At 44.8% G+C, this 23,995-nt stretch overlaps 1 protein-coding gene and 1 long non-coding RNA gene across 2 annotated transcripts in view; one reads left to right on the top strand and one right to left on the bottom strand.

Moving 5' to 3' along the window:
• Positions 1-7,889, top strand: part of LOC140460283 (uncharacterized) — a 36,026-nt gene extending 28,137 nt beyond the window's left edge. Inside the window, exon 3 of the long non-coding RNA XR_011953952.1 lies at positions 6,393-7,889. This is a non-coding gene — a long non-coding RNA (uncharacterized lncRNA). The remainder of the gene's footprint in view (positions 1-6,392) is intronic.
• The window catches only part of LOC140460045 (uncharacterized), a 911,064-nt gene that overhangs the window by 500,453 nt on the left and 386,616 nt on the right, over positions 1-23,995 (bottom strand). The gene's annotated exons all lie outside the window — the stretch shown is intronic.

Genomic DNA, 23,995 nt, shown 5'->3' with positions numbered 1-23,995 from the left:
CCGAAGGGTTTGTTTCAGTGCCCTACAACTCTTTCTCCATAGTCGGAGTCAATTTCACAAGACTACAAATAGGCAATCCACCCATTAAAGCCTGTCCTCAAATGTGGCCTGACCGTGCATATTTGAATGCAGATTTCAGAAAGATGTCTGCAGCTTTTTAGAAAAATTGAACATGATTTCAGACTTTAATAATGTTTCTGAATAGATCATTTGAGGTATTCTCAATTTCTTGAGTACCCCCATCTCCCAGGGAGAGTCATCACCATCCATTTTCTCTCTCTCTCTCTCTCAGAAGGACTTGATACAGCTGCAACCTCCCTTTCCAGCTTCTCCAGTCCTGAGCACATCGGTTCCCAAGTCTTCACATCAGATACACACTGATGCCATCTGTCCTCCTGCCAACTGCACAGAATGGAGACAGGAATGGTAACTGCTTAATCATTTCTAGTGGTTAAGCAGTGACTGATAGCCAAGTTCGGTCCCCATGAGAATGGCCTTAACCAGGACTTTGGGTTCATGTCACACTACAGGTGACCCCAATAGACTATCCACACTCACACTAAGCACATATACTCTCTTACATTCTCACAGTCACGCAGACCCTCTCTCTCAGTCACACGCATATGTACACCTCCCCCCACACTTCCCCATGCAAACACCCTCTTTATATTTATATTATATCTTATATTTCATGTGGGATGAAGTAGCATTTACAGAATTTACTTTTGCTGACATTTTATTTTGTTCAAAAAGTGCACAATCTGCAGCAGTTAATGCAGGCAGTCAGTCAATGTAATATTTTACAAATTCATACTTTGGAAATAAAACCAGTCTGACTCAAGGTTTGGGTACGCACAATGCATTGTCTGAGCTGACATGACTTTTTTGAAAATATATAAAACCTTAGGTTACATCAAGAATGTGACTTAAAAGAAGTTCTGGGTTTTACATATTAATGAACCAAAACCTGCAACCCATTCTAAAAATTGAAAGGCCTAACAGCAATCAAGGTTTGTTCAAAAGATACTTTCAGCTGCATGAAACTATGGTCTTGTGACATAAATTCTATGTGTTATGATCCTGGTCCACAGCTACCCAATGAAGGAGCAGCGCTCCGAAAGCTCGTGCTTCCGAATAAACCTGCAGAATGATAACCTAGTGTTATGTGATTTTTAGCTTTGTCCACCTCAGTCCAACACCATCTTCTCCACATCATTTCTAGGGAATACAGCTCGCACGTGCCAGTAAACTTTACAATGCCCATAAAACAATGCAGTTACAACATAACACTGATACCTATAAGCTAAACCAACTAGGTTCTAATAACCCAGGAGTAGGATATCAGCTCTTCAAGAACCTCTCAGGCTACTCTGCTGTACTGTCACAAAGTGGCTTCCTTTATACAAAAGGTTTACAAAAACACCATGTTCTTAGTTAGATAGATAACCGTGAACGACAATAATTCGTAAGGATGAGAAATTAATTGACAGGTCTGTGCGCACTTGATTGATCACTCCTACAGGCCCTGAGCCATTCATCAGGTGGGAAAAACAAATCCAGCCGAGTAAGGAGTCTGCTTGGTGAGATAAGTTTCTATCATAAAGAGGTACCAGACTGAGCTAATTGAAGAGTTCATAAGGTAACTGGGTCTGTAGATCATGAAGGAACAAAAATGGCCTTTGCAGTAATCGGTACTTCTTGTCAGATGTGGGAGTTTAAAGAGAGTTTAAGGATTACTGCGGATTATATCTGCCATAAATGCTGTTGGATGTGAATCTTATCAAATCGAATGGATCAGTTGGAGAGACAGTTAGAAGCAATGAGGAATTTGCAACAGCAACAATATGTGATGGGTGGCAGTTATAGGAAGGGGGGAAAGTCTCAGATACAGTCACATAGATGGGTTAACTCCAGGAAGAGTAAGAGAGGTAGGCCCTTAGTGCAGGAGTCTTTTGTGGATACACCCATTTCAAACAGGTATGCTGTTTTGGAAAATGTAGGGGGTGATGGATTCTCAGGGGAACGTAGTATGAACAGCCAAGTTTCTGGTATTGAGACTGGCTCTAATGCAACGAGGGGTACGTCAGCTTCTAAGAGATCAATTGTATTAGGGGATTCTGTAGTCCAAGGTACAGACAGACATTTCTGTGGCCAGCAGTGAAAAAGCAGAATGGTGTGTTGTTTCCCTGGTGCCAGGATCAAGGATGTCTCAGAGAGGGTGCAGAATGTTCTCACTGGGGAGAGGGGCCAGCAACAGGTCATTGTCCACATTGGAACCAACGATATAGGAAGGGAAAAGGTTGAGATTCTGAAGTGAGATTACAGAGAGTTAGGCAGAAATTTAAAAAGGAGGTCCTCCAGGGTAGTAATATCTGGATTACTCCCAGTGCTACGAGCTAGTGAGGGCAGGAATAGGAGGATAGAGCAGATGAAGGCATGGCTGAGGAGCTGGTGTATGGGAGAAGGATTCATATTTTTGGATCATTGGAATCTCTTTTGGGGTAGAAGTGACCTGTACAAGAAGGACGGATTGCACCTAAATTGGAAGGGGACACTAATATACTGGCAGGGAAATTTGCTAGAACTGCTTGGGAGGATTTAAACTAGTAAGGTTGGGGGGTGGGGGGCGGGGGAGGGGAGGGGTTGGCGTTGGGACCCAGGGAGATAGTGAGGAAAGAGATCGATCTGAGACTGGTACAGTTGAGAACAGAAGCAAGTCAAACAGTCAGGGCAGACAGGGACAAGGTAGGACTAATAAATTAAACTGCATTTATTTCAATGCAAGGGGCCTAACAGGGAAGGCAGATGAACTCAGGGCATGGTTAGGAACATGGGACTGGGATATCATAGCAATTACGGAAACATGGCTCAGGGATGTGCAGGACTGGCAGCTTAATGTTCCAGGATACAAATGCTACAGGAAGGATAGAAAGGGAGGCGATAGAGATGGGGGAGTGGCATTTTTGATAAGGGATAGCATTACAGCTGTGCAGAGGGAGGATATTCCTAGAAATACATCCAGGGAAGTTACTTGGGTGGAACTGAGAAATAAGAGAGGGATGCTCACATTACTGGGATTGTATTATGGACCCCCTCCCCCCAATAGTCAGAGGGAAATTGAGAAACAAACTTGTAAGGAGATCTCAGTTATCTGTAAGAATAATAGGGTAGTTATGGTAGGGGATTTTAACTTTCCAAACATCGATTGGGACTACCATAGTGTTAAAGGTTTAGATGGAGAGGAATTTGTCAAGCGTGTACAAGACAATTTTCTGATTCAGTATGTGGATGTACCTACTAGAGAAGATGGAAAACTTGACCTACTCTTGGGAATTAAGGCAGGGCAGGTGACTGAGGGGTCAGTGGGGGGAGCATTTTGGGGCCAGCGACCATAATTCTATTTGTTTTAAAATAGTGATGGAAAAGGATAGACCAGATCTAAAAGTTGAAGTTCGTAATTGGAGAAAGGCCAATTTTGACGGTATTAGGCAAGAACTTTCTAAAGCTGATTGGAGGCAGATGTTCGCAGGTAAAGGGACGGCTGGAAAATGGAAAGCCTTCAGAAATGAGATAACGAGAATCCAGAGAAAGTATATTCCTGTCAGGGTGAAAGAAAAGGCTGGGAATGCTGGATGACTAAAGAAATTGAGGGTTTGGTTAAGAAAAAGAAGGAAGCATATGTCAGGTATAGACAGGATAGATAGAGTGAATCCATAGAAGAGTGTAAAGGAAGTAGGAGTGTACTTAAGAGGGAAATCAGGAGGGCAAAAAGGGGACATGAGGTAGCTTTGGAAAATAGAATTAAGGAGAATCCAAAGGGTTTTTACAAATATGTTAAGGACAAAAGGGTAACGAGGGAGAGAATAGGGCCCATCAAAGATCAGCAAGGCAGCCTTTGTGTGGAGACACAGAAAATGGGGGAGATACTAAATGAATATTTAGCATCAGCATTTACTGTGGAAAAGAATATGGAAGATATTGACTGTAGGAAAATAGATGGTGACATCTTGCAAAGATTACAGAGGAGGAAGTGCTGGATGTCTTGAAACGGGTAAAGGTGGATAAATCCCCAGGACCTGATCAGGTGTATCCAATGACTCTGTGGGAAACTAGAGAAGTGATTGCTGCACCTCTTGCTGAGGTATTTGTATCATCGATAGTCACAGGTGAGGTGACGGAAGACTAGAGGTTGGCAAATGTGGTGCTACTGTTTAAGAAGGGCAGTAAAGACAAGCCAGGGAACTATAGACCGGTGAGCCTGACCTCGGTGGTGGGCAAGTTGTTGGAGGGAATCCTGAGGGATAGGGTGTACATGTATTTGGAAAGGCGAGGACTGATTATGGATACTCAACATGCCTTTGTGCATGGGAAATCATGTCTCACAACTTTGATTGAGTTTTTTGAAGATGTAACAAAGAAGATTGATGAGGGCAGAGCAGTAGATGTGATCTATATGGACTTCAGTAAGACGTTCGACAAGGTTCCCCATGGGAGACTGATTAGATCTCATGGAATACAGGGAGCACTAGCCATTTGGATACAGACCTGGCTCAATGGTAGAAGACAGAGGGTAGTACTGGAGGGTTGTTTTTCAGACTGGAGGTCTGTGACCAGTGGAGTACCACAAGGATCGGTGCTGGGTCCTCTACTTTTTGTCATTTACATAAATGATTTGGATGTGAGCCTAAGAGGTACAGTTAGTAAGTTTGTAGGTGATACCAAAATTGGAGGTGTAGTGGACAGTGAAGAGGGTTACCTCAGATTACAAGAGGATCTTGACCAGATGGGTCAATGGGCTGAGAAGTGGTAGATGGAGTTTAATTCCAATAAATGCGAGGCGCTGCACTTTGGTAAAGCAAGGAGGACTTATACACTTAATGGTAAGGTCCTAGGGAGTGTTGCTGAACAAAAAGACCTTGGAGTGCAGGTTCATAGCTCCTTGAAGGTGGAGTCGCAGGTAGATAGGATAGTGAAGGCGGCGTTTGGTATGCTTTCCTTTATTGGTCAGAGTATTGAGTACAGGAGTTGGGAGGTCATGTTGCCGCTGTACAGGACATTGGTGAGGCCACTGTTGAAATATTTTCTGCAGTTCTGGTCTCCTTCCTATTGAAAAGATGTGAAACTTGAAAGGGTTCAGAAAAAATTTACAACGATGTTGCCAAGGCTGGAGGATTTGAGCTATAGGCAGAGGATGAACACGCTGGGACTATTTTCCCTGGAGCGTCGGAGGCTGAGGGGTGACCCTATAGAAGTTTACAAAATTATAAGGGGCATGGATAGGGTAAATAGGCAAAGTCTTTTCCCGGCGGTCGGGGAGTCCAGAACTAGAGGGCATAGGTTTAGGGTGAGAGGGGAAAGATATAAAAGAGACCTAAGGGGCAACCTTTTCACGCAGAGGGTGGTACGTGTATGGAATGAGCTGCCAGAGGAAGTGGTGGATGCTGGTACAATTGCAACATTTAAGAGGCATTTGGATCGGTATATGAATAGGAAGGGTTTGGAGGGATATGGGCCGGGTGCTGGCAGGTGGGACGAGATTGGGTTGGGATATCTGGTTGGCATGGACAGGTTGGACCGAAGGGTCTGTTTCCATGCTGTACATCTCTATGACTCTCTGTAACCTTGCACAGCTGACATGTCAGATACAATTATAGAGTCATAGAGATGTACAGCATGGAAACAGAAAATGGCTTCTTGGAAGGAGGGCAAACCTTTGACCATAAAATGGCTTCCTGACAGATTTTGTCAGAATCTCTTCAATGTTAGGTTAACAATTATTCTAAGCTCGGAGCAGACTCCTGCCTTTTATCTGAATCATTCTGTACCGGAGGCTGAGGTGTTACCTTAAGGTTGCATTTAAATTGAATCAATGGACTTGAATTAAACATGCTTTCTTTTCAGGGTTGTGATTCAAATTCAAATAAGATGTACAATCTGATTAATTAACATTAACAGTGGGGCAGTCTGTAAGGTCTGCAAGAACAGCAAGTTAGTTAAAGCTTCATCAATATTACTTTTTACAGAGTTTACAGAGTTTGCATTTCATAACCAGTAATGGCTACTCAATCATCATAAAGTCTCAAAAACGCAATTAAGTTCAATCCATAACAAGTAAGCACAAAAAGTTAATTTTCCGTTGGATTCGGCAGTCCCTGTACTAAAAGGCTCTCTGTCTCTCTCTCTTGTACTTTTGAACTCTCGAGTTAGGGACTTGTAACAGAAACGATGTTTTTCCCTCTGTCTGCCTAGCTTGCAAAGGGTAATAAGAATTATAAATGATAGGCCCTGACTATCACTTACAAGGTTTCGTTTCAAGGTCAGAATCAAACACTGTCATTAATTTCACAAGGCCACAGCCATGAATATCATCAGTCGGTGTCTTGTTTACACAGATTCACTGATGTTAACTGCCTTGGACTCCTCCACCGCCAGACCATAGCAACACGACGGTTGGAGGAAGAACGCTTCATCTTCCGCCTAGGAACCCTCCAACCACAAGGGATGAACTCAGATTTCTCCAGTTTCCTCATTTCCCCTCCCCCCACCTTGTCTCAGTCAAATCCCTCGAACTCAGCACCGCCTTCCTAACCTGCAATCTTCTTCCTGACCTCTCTGCCCCCACCCCCACTCTGGCCTATCACCCTCACCTTGACCTCCTTCCACCTATCGCATTTCCAACACCCCTCCCCCAAGTCCCTCCTCCCTACCTTTCCTCATTCCTGAAGAAGGGCTTTTGCCCAAAACGTCGATTCTCCTGCTCCTTGGATGCTGCCTGACCTGCTGCGCTTTTCCAGCAACACATTTTCAGCTCTGATCTCCAGCGTCTGCAGTCCTCACTTTCTCCTCGTTTATAAGATCATGACAGGCATGGATAGGTCAAACAGATAAAGGTCTTATCCCTGAGGCGGGGGAGTCCAGTACAAGGGGGCATTATTTTCGGATGAGCGGGGAAAAGATTTAAAAGGGACCTAAGGGGGCAATCTTTTCACATATAGGTTGGTGTGTGTACTGAATGAGCTGCCAGAGGAGGCCGGTAGAATTACAACATTTAATAGGCATCTGGATAGGTATATGAATAGGAAGGTTTAGAGGGATATGATGAGCAAAGTGCTGACAAATACGACTAGATTAATACTGAAGGGTGTTTTTGTGCTCTACAACTCAATGGTTCTATTTCTACGAGTCAAAACCAATTTCACAAGACTAGGAATTCACCCTGAACAGCCTGTCCTCAACTGTAGCCTAACTACGTATATTTCAATTCAAGTTTCAGAAAGATGTCCACAGCTTTTCTTTAACAAAATTGATGTGTTTTCAGACTTTCATGATATGTCTGAATACTATTATTTCAGCTATTCTTAATTTTAAAGATTAGCCATTTCTTGTGCACCCTCATCTACCAAGTAGAGTTATTAGATTAGATTCCCTACAGCATGGAAACAGGCCCTTAGGCCTAACAGGTCCACACTGACCCTCCGAAGAGTAATCCACCCAGACTCATTTCCCCCTGACTAATGCACCATAGTGTTCTATGGGCAATTTAGCATGGCCAATTCACCTGGCCTACACATCTTTGGACTGTGGGAGGAAACCAGAGCACCTGGAGGAAACCCACACAGACACAGGAAGAATGTGCAAACTCCACCCAGAAAGTCACCCAAGGCTGGAATCGAACCTGGGCCCCTGATACTGTGAGGCAGCAGTGCTAACCACTCAGCCACCGTGCTGCTAGCTATTTTCTGTCTCTCTCTTCTTAGAAGAGCCATCAAAGAGGGCTTAAGGCATAAGAAAGGACAGGATTGGGGTAAGGGGAGAACAGGCAGAGAATGCACAGGGAGGCAGAGGGTGAGGGGAGAGAGAGAGAAAAAAAAATGGACATGGGGACAGACAGTGGGGGGGAAGAAGAGAAAGACTAGTGGGGACAGAGGGTGGGGGATAATGGGAGCAGAGGGGAGGAGGGAGAGAGAATGGGGGGATAGAGGAATGGAAGTGGAACAGTGGGTGGGGGCAGAGACAGCACAAGTCCCATCTTTCCCAGGACCAGTGTCAGTGTCCCACTTACTGGAACCCACTCTTCCCATAGCAGACTTGGGGCAATCATTTCTCAATTTACATGTCACTAAAACGGTAGAATCACATAAACTTTGCAGGCCATTCAGCCCATCGAATCCACACTGACCTTCAGAGTAGCATTGCAAGACCCACCAGCTTACCCTACCGCCCTGCAATTCCCCATGGCTAAGCCATCCTAACTTGCACACCCTTGGACACTTTAGCAGGGCCGATCCACCCAAAACTGCAAATCTTTGGACTGTGGGAGGAAACCGAAGCACCAGGAGTAACCCAAACAGATACAACTGAGACATCTGTCCACATATACAGTCACCAGAGATTGGAATCAATGGGGGGACTTTGGCGCTGTGAGGCAGCAGTGCTAACCACTGAGTCACTGTGCTGCGCAGAGCTTTGAGGTTGTTTTGTTTTTGTATCTTCTAACTTCTCATACACCCTCAGCAGAAGCTGTCTCCTCCTGACATTGTTGCGTCACACCCGCTGCAACCTCCCTTTCCCATTTCTCCAGCCCTGAGCACATTGGTTCTCGAATCCTGGTGTCAGACAGACACAAATGCCATCTACTCTCGCCCTACTGACCCTGTCCACTGACTTAATCAGAATGCTCTGTCTGGAGGGGAATGACCATCTCCCAGAATAAAGTATCCAGCTAACTTCCCCATTTGCCCCCCAACATATCTTCAGCCTGGGCTCCAGCTCCATCTCTCTGAGCCAAACATCCTCCAGCAACGTGTTTGCCCTGGATCACAGCGTCCAAAGCCTCCCACCTTCTGCAAATTCAAAGATAAATCCACCCTGCCCTCTCCAATGTGTGTTGTGTAACTGCTTCATCATTTCTAGTGGCCAAGCAGGGGCTGATAGCCAAGTTCATAACCCATGAGAATGGCCTCAACAGGGATCTTGGATTCATGTCACACTAATGTGACCCCACAACATTACACATGCCCTCTCATGCTTATGCAGACCCTCTGCCATACACACTCAAACACAAATGCACACATTCACCGGCTGAGATTCCATCACACACACCTTACCAAGCATGCACATTCGCAAACACACAGTCTCTTGCACATACTCATACATAAGTCTATGGGGTGAATTTGCATTTGCAAATACATTCTATTTTGCTCAAAAAGCGCACAATCTGCAGGCAGTCAATCCATTTAGAAATTGCTGCTTAGGAAATAGAACCAGTCTGATTCTTGATTGAGATACAGACAGACTCAAACCTCACACCTTTCATGCATTGTCTGAGCCGAGATGTCACCTCTTTTTAATAAAACCTTAAGTTATTTCGATAATGTGACTAAAAGTAAATTCTGGGATTTACATATTAATGAACAAAAACCTGCAAGCCATTTTAAAGGAAGAGAGGCTTTACAAGGCTGCTGTCAGAGTTGAAGGGTTTGAGCTACAGGGAGAGGCTCTGAGTGAGTGAGTGCATCCGAGGTTTTGGTGGAAAATGGGAATTCATTGCACTGTGGGATGAAGCCCTACCCTATTCAGTCATTTCTGCTGCTGAATGAAACCAAGCCTCAATATTAGGAGTAGAAGATTTAGGACAGAGATGAGGTGGAACTGCTTTTCCTTGAGAGTAGTGAATCCATGGAATTCTCTGCCGAAGGAAGCAGTAGAGGCAGCTTCATTAAGCATATTCAGGACACAGTTGGATGGGGTTTTGCAATGGTAGTGGAATTAGGGGTGGATGGGATAATGCAGGGAGGAGGAGCTGAGATGATGGATGGATCAGCCATGATCTTAATGAATGGCAGAGCAGGCAGGACGGGCCAAATGGCCTACTCCTACTTCTGTAACCGCAAAACTATAACCCTGTATTTCTCATGGCTAACCCACCTAACTTGCACATCCCTTGACATTATGGGCAATTTAGCATTGCTCACCGGCCTTTGGATTGGCAATGTAGTGATGTGGAAAATGGACGTCAGAGAATGATAGAAAGAGACAAAGAGAGTAAATATACCAGCAATCAAAACTGAATTCTAAACAAAAATTGAAACTAAAAACGGTGTCTGAATGTGTGCTGCATTGTAACAAAAGTGAATGAATTGACTGTACAGATTGAAGCGAATAATTATATCTGAGACTCCTTACAGAGACATGGCTTCAGGATGACTAGGATTGGATCCTGAATATTGAGGGTGTCGTCAAATGGGAAGCTCAGTAAAGGTGAAGGGTTGACACTTCTAATCAAAGCACTGATCACAGGGTAGTCTGGTGTCAGCTCGGATTTCAGATCCCTCTGATCTCTCTGTTCTCAGAGTATGATATCTGTCTGTTCTCAGCTCTGCTGAAGCTTTGACCTCCCTTTTTCACCTTCCAGAACAATAAAGCATTCAGTCAATCAAGCCCCAACCCACAATCTCCCAGCCTGTCAACCATCCCAGACACAGCGTAGTCATAGTAGGGAATCAAGTAAGAAAAATGAAATCAAATTTGAACTCAATAGGTGCTCATGTTTAATGTTTTTTCATTAGGAAGTAAACCAGAAATGGGGATCTCCCAGGATTCTTATACTGCCCTATTTGAGAATTCTCTCTCCCTTACATCTAACTATTAGTACCCAGCTATGATTTACAACAATACTTGCACCAACAGACGTAAGGCATCTGTTCTCAAATAGACAGATTTTGAGAATGGAAATAGACATTTTTTTCTCTCTCGTGCATACATCCCACCCGCCCTCCCTCCCCCCCACTCCCCCCCCCCCCCACCTCCCTCCCCTCCCCCCCACCCCCCCCCCACACACACACACACACAAGTCCATGGGAGTGAACGTGCATTTACAGAATTATATTTGCACAGCTGAGCTGAAATGTCACTTTTTGTTATAAAAACTTTGTTATCTTGAGAAGGTGCCATATAGGAAGTTCTGGGATTTGCATATTAATGATACCTGCAACCCCCATTCTAAAAGATGAAAGACTTAACAATCCAGGTTGGTTCAATATATCGTTTCAGTGCCAGGACACTGTCATGATTTTCCATAAATTCTGTGCCTTATGATCTTATTCTCCACAACCACCTGATGAAGGGGCAGCGCTCCAAATGCTAGTGCTTCCAAATAAACCTGTTGGTCTATAGCCTGGTATTGTGTGATTTGTAACTTTATCCAGGTAAGGGGGGGTGGGGGGAGGAACTTGCTATGCAAAGTTACCCATACTTCCCAGGGATGTGCAAGTTAGGGTGGATTGGTAGTGCTAAATTACGGTTAAAAACAATGAGTGCTGATGTTGGAAACCAGGTTACCCATAGTGCCCTGGGATGTGCAGGTTAGCTGTATTAGTCGGGGGCTAAATGTAGAGCAATAGGGGTAGGGGAATGGGTGTGGGTGAGTTACCCTTGGGAGGGTCGGTGTAGTCTCGTTGGGCCGAGTGGCCTGCTTCCACGCTGGGGATGTTGTGGAGGGAAGGGATATCTGCAAGCTTTGCAAAGCCGCGCAGGCGCAGTGCGTGAGAGCCAGTCGGCTGGAGCAGAGTCAGTGCGTGGTCCCACTGCCGGCCGAGCCCCGCCCCTTTCTCACACCCCGCCCCTTTCTCACACCCTGTCTCCTGGACTCCCCCCATTGATGGCGTCACAACGCGGAAGTGGCCCTGTCAGTTTGAGTGAAACTCTCTCCCTCTGGGCAACTCTTCATCCTGGGTGGGAGGGAGGAAATCTATTCACTTGCAGAAACTGGAGTGAATCCAGGAGCAGACTCTGTACACTCAGGTATGTGTCTTAATTGAGCTGAAAATGTGTTGCTGGAAAAACGCAGCAGGTCAGGCAGCATCCAAGGAGCAGGAGAATCGACGTTTCGGGCTGCGCTTTTCCAGCAACACATTTTCAGCTCTGATCTCCAGCATCTGCAGTCCTCACTTTCTCCTATGTGTCTTAATTACCCGGATGAAGAGGGACGGAAGGATGGGGTAGGGCTGTTTTCCCTATAGCGCCAGAGTCTGAAGGATGACATTACAGACTTTTTATGAAAGCATGAGGGGCATGGATCGGGTCAATAGACAAAGTCTTTTCCTTGGGATGGGGAAGTACAGAACTAGAGGGTAATAGGTTCGGGGGGGGAGGTGGAAAGAGATGTCAAAGACATCTCAGAGGCAACTTTTTCACGGAGAGGATGATGATCTGCCAGAGGAAGTGATGGGGGCTGGTACAATTACAACAGTTAAAAGGTATCTTGATTGGCATATGAATGCAAAGGGTTCAGACCGATAAGGGGCAAGCGATGGAGTCATAGAGATGTACAGCACGGAAACAGACCCTTCGGTCCAACCCTTGCCGACCAGATAGCCAACACAATTTTGTCCCAGCTGCCAGCACCCAGCCCATATAGGGGCCAGGTGATAGCAAATGTGACTGGATGAATTCAGGATATCTGGTCAGCTCAGACAAGTTGGGCCAAAGGGTCTGTTTCCGTGCTGTATGACCCTAATCGTCTTCCATTAAAGCAGAAGTGTGGTTTTGAAGACTGGACTTTCAGAGCAGCTTTCATGGATGTTTTGCCCTTACTGGGAGCAGAAGAGCTTGACTGAAGTGTGTCGGTGTTAATGGGTTGATGTCTCGTTTTGCTCCCTGCTTCCTGGGGTCGTTAACCATTTTGTGTCTGGCTCTTCCTCAAGCAGTTGCAGTGCAGGTTCACCCTGAATTGACACACTTTATTTTTGTTCCCCCAAATCAGACTTGCTCACTCTCAGCAGTATCCCAGTGTTGTGAAAGATATTAATTTTCAGGTGGAATTATCCAAAATTCAGAGAGATGTCAGTCTTGATGTTTTTGCTTTTCTGCCCCAGTAAGATCCTGAATCAGCACCTTCAGGAGAATTAGTTAGAGTGGAGTGAGAACAGAAGGGGGGGAGAGTGAGTGTGGGATGATGCTTTCAATTTTGTGAGTAACAAAAGAAAATAATATTCTGCAGAAAGTCGAATTGCTTGTTCTGAATTTCCACCCTGGACTGACAATGATGACTTTTGTAATCTCTTTTTCCAGAGTATTTGAAGATCCGAAGACAGAAGTTTCAAAATGAACAGATGAAGGCCTTATGCCTGAAATGTTGACTCTCCTGCTCCTTGGATGCTGCCTGACCTGCTGTGCTTTTCCGCACCGCACTTTTCAACACTGACTCTCCCGCGTCTGCGGTCCTCACTTTCACGTCAATATCTGACAGTCACTCAATCCATCAGGACCGCAACAATTTTCAACTATGATTCTGTGAGAAGGAGCAAAGCGTTTTGGTTCCTGTTTGAGTATGTTTTCAGCATCAGTGGGTCTGGGTGAGTGACCCTACTGTTGCAGCGTGCTGAGCGTGGAGCGTGTAGCAGCTATATGGTGTGGGAAGAGGAATTCACAGCAAGGAGAGTCTGTACACACGTTTGTGTGCACCTGACATGGAGAAACCCAAGGAATCTTGCCCTGTGGAGAAACTGTGGAACTGTAGTGACTGTGGGAAAGGTTTCTGTTTCCCATCTGTCCTGGAGACTCATTGGTGCAGCCACACGGGGGAGAGGCCGTTCTCCTGCCCCATCTGTGGGAAGGTCTGCAGCAGTTCCTACAACCTGCTGACCCACCGGTGGGTTCACACAGGGGAGAGGCCCTTCACCTGCCCCGAGTGCGGGAAGGCCTTCAGCAATTCCTCCAACCTGGTGAGGCACCAACAAGTTCACATGCCATTGCAGGGGGATTGAAAGTGCGACGGTTGAGTACCATTATCGACTGGACTATCAACCCAGTTCGGGGGATTCCTAGGTTTGAATCCCATGGCAGCAGATGGCAGAATTCAAACTTGGTCAGAAACCTGGAGTTCAGAATCTAACAAAAAAAATCTTTTGGGGGGAGGGGTGTAATGGAAAATTATCCATTTACTGTGAAATTAATTATCCATTTACTGTGAAATTTAAAGAGAATGCTTTTCCTTAATTCAATGCTGTACTGAGCTTTGTAAATGCTGCTTTGATGAAGGTTTGCCATTAGCTTATCTCTGTTTGAATTCTGTAAACATTCAACATGACCTTGCAATAGTCGAACTCAGCGAAAGCTGAAGAACTGTTATGTCTGGGACCAGGGGATGAGAGGATAACAACTTGGGCTTCCCCCAGTCTTTGCCCTTGAGAGTGTGATAAGGAACGCTATAAGGCAAGCATCTGTACAGTGTTTCAGTGCTCTTTGCATTGAGTCAAGTCGATTTAATTTCCACTACAGGGAAAACCCCATCTGATTTGTTCACGTCCTTTTAATGGAAGGAAACGGATTCACTCAGTCGTTCCAGCTGCATCCTTTACCCGGGCTGGCCTACATGTGACTGCAAACCCACAGCAGTCTGGTTGACTCTACACTGCACCCCCTGGCAAATGAGTGGGGAGAAACTTACTTGGAGACAGGGTACGGGTTGAAATTGTTGAGTGAATTGCTCTGGGTTAAGGCTGTACCAAGGATCCAATTACAAAGGGACAACTCTATGCTGACCAATAGTAAAGAAAGTGAGGTGAAGTGAGTTGAGGTGGGGGTGTGGGTGTGACCTTGAGTTATTTAATAAGCAGCTACTTTTTCTACGTCTTTTTGCTAGGGGGATCTGAGGCTGTAACAAAGTTGGGTCACAATAAAGGTTATCTGAACAACGCTGGGCTCAGGATCTCATTCCCCATGGGAGACTGATTAGCAAGGTTAGAGCTCATGGAATTCAGGGAGAACTAGCCATTTGGATACAGAACTGGCTCAAAGGTAGAAGACAGAGGGTGGTGGTGGAGGGTTGTTTTTCAGACTGGAGGTCTGTGACCAGTGGAGTGCTACAAGGATCAGTGCTGGGCCCTCTATGTTTTGTCATTTACATAAATGATTTGGATGCCAGCATAGGAGGTACAGTTAGTAAGTTTGCAGTTGACACCAAAATTGGAGGAGGTGTAGTGGACAGCAAAGAAGGTTACCTCAGATTACAACAGGATCATGACCGGATGGGCCAATGGGCTGAGGAGTGGCAGATGGAATTTAATTCAGATAAATGCAAGGTGCTTCATTTTGGGAAAGTAAATCTTAGCAGGACTTATACACTGAATGGTAAGGTGCTAGGGAATGTTGCTGACCAAAGTGACCTTGGAGTGCAGGTTCATAGCTCCTTGAAAGTGGAGTCGCAGGTAGATAGGATAATGAAGGAGGTGTTTGGCATGCTTTCCTTTATTGGTCAGAGTATTGAGAACAGGAGTTGGGAGGTCATGTTGCGGCTGTACAGGACATTGGTTAGGCCACTGTTGGAGTATTGCGTGCAGTTCTGGTCTCCTTCCTATCAGAAAGATGTTGTGAAACTTGAAAGGGTTCAGAAAAGATTTACAAGGATTTTGCCAGGGTTGGAGGATCTGAGCTACAGGGAGAGGCTGAACAGGCTGGGGCTGTTTTCCCTGGAGCGTCAGACGCTGGGGGGTGACCTTATAGAGGTTTACAAAATTATGAAGGGCATGGATAGGATAAATAGGCAAAGTATTTTCCCTAGGGTCGGGGAGTCCAGAACTAGAGGGGCATAGGTTTAGGGTGAGAGGGGAAAGATATAAAAGAGACCTAAGGGGGGCGGGGGGGGGGGGGGCAAGGCCAACAGCAGGCCCCGCACTGCGCCTGCACTGCCCTGCACAGTTGGTAAAAATTTCTTCCCCTTCAGAGAATCCCCACAGTGTAGAAACAGGCTACTCGGCCCAAAGACTACACACCTACCCGCCGAACCCACTCACACCCATTCCCCTACCCCTATTGCTCTGCATGTAGCCCTGACTAATGGCTTTGTTTTGCATCCAGAAGTTACTGCATCCACTGGTGGAAATTCTTCCAAGTTATTTATATTTAACTGGGCTGCAGACGGACTCATATTAACAAACTCTATCCTCCTCTAATTGCCATTCCAAGTTCCAGCATCATCTTCAGCTGGGCTCTTTGCCGAGTCCTTGACTACATGGCGGCCACTGACTAGCACGTTTTTCTTCTTGGCGCGGCGCTGAGATTGGCTTTCAGGGCCTTGGACGATGAACTGCCCAAGGTTGGCCCTCTGAGCTGACCGCCGTTCACCATAGCGTGATGTAGTGCCACTGCCGAAGTCTGGACTGACAGGAGAGTCAATACTGTTAAAGTCGCTGTTTGATTTTGAAAAGAAAATACCACCATTGGATGAGGGAGAACTGCCCAAGTTAAAGGAACTACTCGGAGAGTTAAGGAATAACTGTACTCTAGTCCCTTTCAGTGTTTCAGTGTTACTGCCCTTTGTCTCTCTCTGGTTACTGTCATTCCAATCGCGATGGCACCAGGCAGATTTTAGTCCCTTGACAGAGGATGTTTTTGCAGGAGTTGATGGACCATTCGGAATGACTTGGTTTGCCTGTTCTCTTAAAAAATTTAAAAGGAAGGGTACAAAGTCTCTCCGCAAGGAATTATACTCCAGAAGTTTGCCACTCAATTCACCACCCTATTGTACTCCATGCTACTTTCTCCCCACCCCCACCCTCCTCTAGCTTGGTGGGCGGCACGGTGGCACAGTGGTTAGCACTGCTACCTCAGCGCCTGAGACCCAGGTTCAACCCGCCTCAGGCGACTGACTGTGTGGAGTTTGCATGTTCTCCCCGTGTCTACGTGAGTTTCCTCCGGGTGCTCCGGTTTCCTCCCACAGTCCAAAGATGTGCAGGTCAAGGTGAATTGGCCATGCTAAATTGCCTGTAGTGTTAGGTAAGAGGTAAATGTAGGGGTATGGGTGGGTTGTGTTTCAGTGGGTCAGTGTGGACTTGTTGGGCCAAAGGGCCTGTTTCCACACTGTAATGTAATCTAATCTAATACACCTAACCTGCACAACCCTGGGCACTATGGGTAATTTAGCGTGGTCAATCCACCCTAATCTGGACAATGTTTAAAATTCACACAACACTAGGTTAAAGTCCAACAGTTTATTAGGAAACACGAGCACTGCTTCATCAGGTAGTTGTGGAGAATAAGATCATAAGGCACAGAATTTATGGAAAAACCTTACAGTGTACTGCTACTGAAATGATATATTGAACAAACTTGGATTGTTAAGTGTTTCATATATTAGAATAGGTTGCAGGTATCATTATGTAAATTCCAGAACTTCCTGTAAGGCACCTTCAAGATAGCCTAAGGTTTTCATAACAAAAGGTGACATCTCAGCTCAGAGAATGCATTAAAGGTGTGAGGTCAGAGTCTGTCTGTTTTTCAATCTTCAGTTAGACTGGTTATAGAGTCATAGAGATGTATAACACGGAAACAGACCTTTTGGTCCAACCCGGCCATGCCGACCTGATATCCCAACCCAATCTAGTTCCATCTGCCAGCACGTGGCCCATATCCCTCCAGTCGCCTTTTAAATGTAGCAATTGTACTAGCCTTCACCACTTCCTCTGGCAGCTCATTCCATACACGTACCACCCTCTGTGTGAAAAAGTTGCACTTTAGGTCTCTTTTTTTATATATATCTTTCCCCTCTCACCCTAAACCGATGCCCTCTAGTTCTGGACTCCCCAATGCCAGGGTAAAGACTTTGTCTATTTATCCTATCCATGCCTCTCATAATTTTATGAACCTCTATACGGTCACCCCTCAGCCTCCGACACTCCAGGGAATAGCCCTAGCCTATTCAGACCTTCCCGATACCTCAAGTCCTCCAACCCTGGCAACATCCTTGTAAATGTTTTCTGAACCCTTTCAAGTTTCACAACATCTTTCCGTTAGGAAGGAGACCAGAATTGCATGCAATATTCCAAGAGTGGCCTAACCAATGTCCTGTACAGCCGCAACATGACCTCCCAACTCCTGTACTCCATACTCTGACCACTAAAGGAAAGCATACCAAACGCTGCCTTCAGTATCCTATTTACTTGCGACTCCACTTTCAAGGAGCTATGAACCTGCACTCCAAGGTCTCTTTGTTCAGCAACACTCCCTCGGACCTTACCATTAAGTATAAAGTCCTGCCAAGATTTGCTTTCCCAAAATACAGCACCTCAAAGAATCTAAATTAAACTCCATTTGACACTTCTCAGCCCATTGGCTCATCTGATTAAGATCCCATTGTAATCTGAGGTAATCTTCGCTGTCCACTACACCTCCAAGTTTGGTGTCATCAGCAAACTTACTACCTATACTTCATATGCTCACATCCAGGTCAAGTAGTGGACCCATTATCTATTATTGAAGTGGAATTTACAAGATGTTACATGTATTGACTGCCAGCAGATTGTGCAGTTTTTGAGCAAAGTAGAATGTATCTGCAAACATCATGCTGCAAATAAAAAAATCACCCCCATGGACGTGTGTGTGTGTGTGTGTGTGTGTGTGTGTGTGTGTGTGTGTGTGTGTGTGTGTGAGAGAGAGAGAGAGAGAGAGATAGAGAAAAAGTCTATTTCCATGCTGTACATCTCTGTCTATTTGACAACAGATGCTTTATTTCTGTTGGTGTAAATGTTGTAAATCATAGCTGGGTACTAATATTTAGATGTAAGGGTGACATAATTCCTCCAGTAGGGCACTGTAAGAATCCTGGGAGAAACCTATTTCTGGTTTACTTCCTCATGAACAAACATTAAGCACAAGCACCTATTTATTTATGATTTTGTTTCATTTTTCTTGTTTGATTCCCTGCTGTGACTACACCCTGGGTCTGGATGGTTGTCAGGCTGGGAGATTGTGAGTTGGATGTCAATTGAATGTTTTATTGTTCCAGAAGATGGTGGGGGGTGGGTGAAAGCTTTAGCAGAAATCCAGCAGAGCTGAGAACAAACCGACCTCTTACTCTGTGGGAACAGGGAATTCAACGGAGGACAGAAAAATCAGGATCTGAAACCTGAGCTGACACCAGACTACCCCGCGATCAGTGCTTTGATTAGCAATGCCAACCCTCTTCCTTTACCAAGCTTCCCATTTGACTACCCCGCGATATTTAGGACCCAATCCTTATTATCCTGAAGCTATGTCTCTGCAAGGAGTAACAGATCATAATTATTCTCTTCAATGTGTGCAGTCAATTCATTCACTTTTGTTACAATGCAGCACACGTTCTGATGTGCCGTTTTCAGTTTGCATTTTTGTGATCTTTAAAACCAGTTTTGATTGCTGGGACATTTCCTCTCCTTGTCCGTTTCTATTGTTCTCTGACGTACATTTTCCACATCACTATATTGCTAACTTGCCTTGATATAATTGGCTATGCTAAATTGCCCATTGTGACCAGGGATATGCAGGTTAGGTGGGTTAGCCATGGGAAATGCAGGGTTATAGTTTCATAGTAATAGAAGCAGGAGGTGGCTATTTGGCCCATCCAGCCTGCTCCACCATTCATTAAGATCATGGCTGATCTTTACATCGTCTCAGCTCCTCCTCCCTGTGTTATTCCCCTACCGTACAAAAACCCATCCAACTGTGTCTTGAACATACTTAATGAAGCTGCCTCTCCTGCTTCCTTGGGCAGACAATTCCATAGATTCACTAGTCTCCAGGAAAAGCAGTTCCTCCTCATCTCTGTCCTAAATCTACTCCCCCTAATCTTGAGGCCTAGTCACAGCCACCAGCAGAAATTACTGGATAGAGTAGTGCTTCATCCCCACAGTGCAATGAATTCCCACTTTCCACCAAAAATCCTGGATGTACTCACTCATTTGCTGTCTCACAAATGAAAAATTTCATTGCAACTTATTCTGCTCCCAGTAAGGGCAAAACACTCCCAGAAGTGTTCACAGTCACACTTCTGCTTTCACCGAAGACAATAGAGTCTTCCAGCATGGAAACAAACCGTTGCGTCCAACTAGTCGTGCTGACCAGATATCTCAAATTAATAGAGTTCCTTTTGCCAGCATTTGGCCCGTATGACTCTAATCATGTACCCATCCAGGTGCCTTTTAAATGCTGTAATTGTACCAGCCTCCGCCACTTCCTCTGGCAGCTCTTTCCAGACATGCATCACCCTCTGTGTGAAAAGGTTGCCCCTCAAATCCCTTTCCCCACTCACCTTAAACCTATGCCTCTCTCGTTCTGGACTCCCCTACCCTGTGAAAAAGACCTTGGGTATTCAGCCTATCCATACCCCTTATAAACTTGTTAAAGCACAGATTTGAGATGGCCCTGGGAATTCCTTGTGAATTCAACCTGTAAGCCTCTCTTGGTTTGTCCCAGAGATCGTACTCTTTGGAAGTCTGGAATAAAAAAACCTCTTACAGTTTAGTTTAATTTTAGTCACTTACCAACAGTATTACTGTTAAAGCATAACACTGATACTGAGAAGCTAAACTAACTAGGTTCTAATAACCCAGGAGAGTAGGATATCGGCTCTTCAAGACCCCTGGCAGGCTACTCTGCTGTACTGTCTCAAACAGGCTTCGTTTATACAAAACGTTTACAAAAAGCACTGCATGTTCTTAATTAGACAGATAACAGTAAAAGACAATAATTCATAAGGAAGAAAAGTGAATTGACAGATCTGCGCGCGAGAGACTGATCACTCCTACAGGTCTTGAGCTATCCGTCAGGTGGGAAAAACAAATCCAGCCGAGTTAGGTATCTGCTGGCAAGATAAATTCCTATAAAGAAGTACCAGTCTAAATTAAGTGGGAGATGGCATAAGGTAACCTTGCATAGCTCACATATCTGATACAATTATTTTACAAAATGGCTCCTTAGTAAGGAGGGCAAACTTTTGACCATAAAATGGCTTCCCTACCGATTGTGTCACAATCTCTTCAATGTTAGGTTTAGAATAATTTTAAGCTGGGAGCAGATTCCTGCTTTGTATCTTAAGCACTGAATCATTTTGTACCCGAGGCTAAAATGTTATCGTAAAGTTGTATTTAAACTGATTCATTCGTCTCAAATTAAACATGCTTTCTTTTCAGGGTTGTGATTCAAATTCAAATATGACATAAGATCTGATTAGTTAGAATTGACAGTGGGGCAGTCTGTGAGGTCTGTAGAATGGTGCGCAAGAATAACAAGTAAGTTAAAGCTTCATCAATATTATCTTTTACAGAGTTTGCATTTCATAACCAGTAATGGCTACTCAAAATCATCAGTCTCAAACATACAGGAAAATTCAATCCATAGCAAATAAACACATAGAGTTAATTTCCTACTGGCTTCAGCAGTCCCAGCACTAAAATGGTCTCTCTGTCTGTCTTTCTCTCTTAGTGTCCTTTTGAACTCTCAAGTCAGGGACTTGTAATAGAAAAGATGTTTTTCCCTCTGTGTCTGCCTAGCTTGCAAGGGGTAATAAGAGGAGAAAGTGAGGACTGCAGATGCTGGAGATCAGAGCTGAAAATGTGTTGCTGGAAAAGCGCGGCAGGTCAGGCAGCATCCAAGGAACAGGAGAATCGACGTTTCGGGCATTAGCCCTTCTTCAGGAATTAGGAAAGAGGGGTAATTAGAATCCGTTATAATTGATAGGACCTGACCGTCAATTACAAAGCTTTTGATAGTACCAAGTTTCATTTCAGGGTCAAAATCAATCACTGTCGTGAATTTCATAAGGGAACAGCCGTGAATGTTATCACTCAGTGTCCTGTTTACACAGATTCACTGATGTGTTCTTAATTGCCTTTGAGTATCCTGTTGTCACTTGGTGAGAACAGATGTTTTTATCTTCTGCATAACTTGGGTTCTCCCTTTTTTTCCCGAGCCTCCCTGCCTGTCTGTCTATTTTATAGTGTGCAGCAAGTGTGTCCTATAATTCAACATTACATTTTAGTCTAAACATTTAAAGGACAAGTTTTAAGGCTACAGACTTGCTCAGCCTCGTCTCAACCACCAGCAGAAATGACTGGACAGGGTAGGGCTTCATCCCCATAGTGCAATGAATTCCCACTTTCCACCAAAATCCCAGATGTACTCACTCACTTGGTTGCTGCCTCACGAAGGAAACATTTCACTGTAACTTCTTCTGCTCCCAGGAAGGGCAAAACATTTTTGAAAGCTGCTGTGAAAGTCCAGTCTTCACAACCACACTTCTGCTTTCACCAAAGATGATTAGAGTCATGCAGCGCGGAAACAGACCCTTCAGCCCAAATCATCCATGCTGATCAGATATCCAAAATTAATCTAGTTCCATTTGCCAGCATTTGGCCCATATCCCTCTAAACCCTTCCTATTCATGGACCCATCCAGATGCCATTTAAATATGATCATTGTATTAGCCTCCACCACTTCCTGCAGCAGCTCTTTCCATCACGCACCACTGTCTGTGTGAAAATGTTGCCCCTCGGGTCCCTTTCCCCTTAAAACTCACCTTAAACCTCTGCCCCTCTAGTTCAGACTCCCCTACCCTGGGAAAAAGACTTTGGGTATTCACCCAATTCCTGCACCTTTAAACTTCAATAAACTTCAACTTCAACCTCAGACTCCGATGCTCCAGGGAAAATTATCCCTGGCCTATTCAGCCTCTCCCTGTAGCTCAAGCCCTCCAAATCTGCTAACCACCATGCAAATCTTTTCCGAGCACTTTCAAAATTTCACAACCTCCTTCTATAGGACAGAGACCAGAATTACATGCAACTTTCCAAAAGTGGGCTAACCAATGTCTTGTACAGTCACAACATGATATCCCAACTCCTTTACTCAATGCTCTGATCAATGAAAGAAAGCATAGGAAATGCCTTCTTCACTGTCATATCTACACTGTCCTACCTAACTATCACTTTCAAAGAACTATGAACCTGCACTCCAAGGTCTCTTTGTTCTGCAACACGCTCCTTAAGTGTGTTGGTCATGCCTGGATTGCTTGACCAAAATACAAACCTCACATATCTCTAAATTAAACTCCATCTGCCAGTCCTCGGCCCATTGGTCCATCCAATCAATTCTAATTGATAGTGAACTCTTTTTCCTCTCTCATTCCTGGAAGCTGACACACTCTCCTTCCACTCTCGTTTTGTTGAACTTAATCCTTGCCGTACCTCACCCTGAAGGATCTGGTTCAAGATAATTAACAGGCCACACTCAGAGGGGATCTAATTGAAACATACAGAACCCTGAACGGCCTGGACTGAGTGGACATTGGGAAGATGTTTCCATTGGTCTGAGAGACTAGGACCCAAGGGCACAGCCTTAGAATAAAGGGAAGACCTTTTAGACTGGAGATAAGGAGGAACTTCTTCAGCCAATGAGTGGTGAATCCGTGAAATCCATTACCAACGAATGCTGTGCAGGCCAGGTCACTGAGGATATTTAAGACTGAGCTAGATATGTTCTTGAGTATCAAGGACATTGAGGGTTACGGGGAGAAAGCCGGAGAATGGGTTTGAGAAACTGATCAGCCACAATCGTATGGTATGAACAGACCTGATGGGCTGAAGGGCCTAATTTCTGCCCCTGTGTCTTATGGTCTCTTGCTGTCCTGGACACAGTGGGAGAATTGGGAGCAGGAGTAGGCTATTTGGTCTTTCAAGTCTGCACCAGCATTGAACAGATCATAACTGGATATGAATATACCTACATCCCGGTGGATGGCTGAGACTTTTTCACTGGAGCACAGAAGGTTGAGAGGTGACCTGAAACAAGTTTAAAAAACCATGAGGAGTATCGATGAGGTGAATGGCAGGTGCCGTTTCCTTAGGGTGGGGGTTTAAACATTAGGGAGCAAATTCTTAAGATGAGAGGAGAAAGATTTTAAAAAAGATTTCAAAATATATTTTTAAAAAAAGACATGAGGAGCATTTTTTTTTAAGAGTAGTTTGTGTGTGGAATGAATGTCCAGAGGAAGTGGTGGATGCAGGTATGGTTACAACGACATTTGGAGAATTACATGAATATGAAAGATTTAGAGGTACACGGGCCAAAAACTGGCAGGTGGGACAAGTTTAGTTTGAGAACATAGTTAGCATGGATTAATTGGGTCAAGGGTCTGTTTCTGTGCTGTCTGACTCTGTAACTGTTCTGTACTGGTCTTAAAACT

This window comes from Chiloscyllium punctatum, chromosome 36, assembly GCF_047496795.1.
Source record: "Chiloscyllium punctatum isolate Juve2018m chromosome 36, sChiPun1.3, whole genome shotgun sequence".
NCBI lineage: Eukaryota > Metazoa > Chordata > Chondrichthyes > Orectolobiformes > Hemiscylliidae > Chiloscyllium > Chiloscyllium punctatum.
Note: the sequence above shows the minus strand (reverse complement) of the source record. Positions and strands in the feature narration are given on the sequence as shown.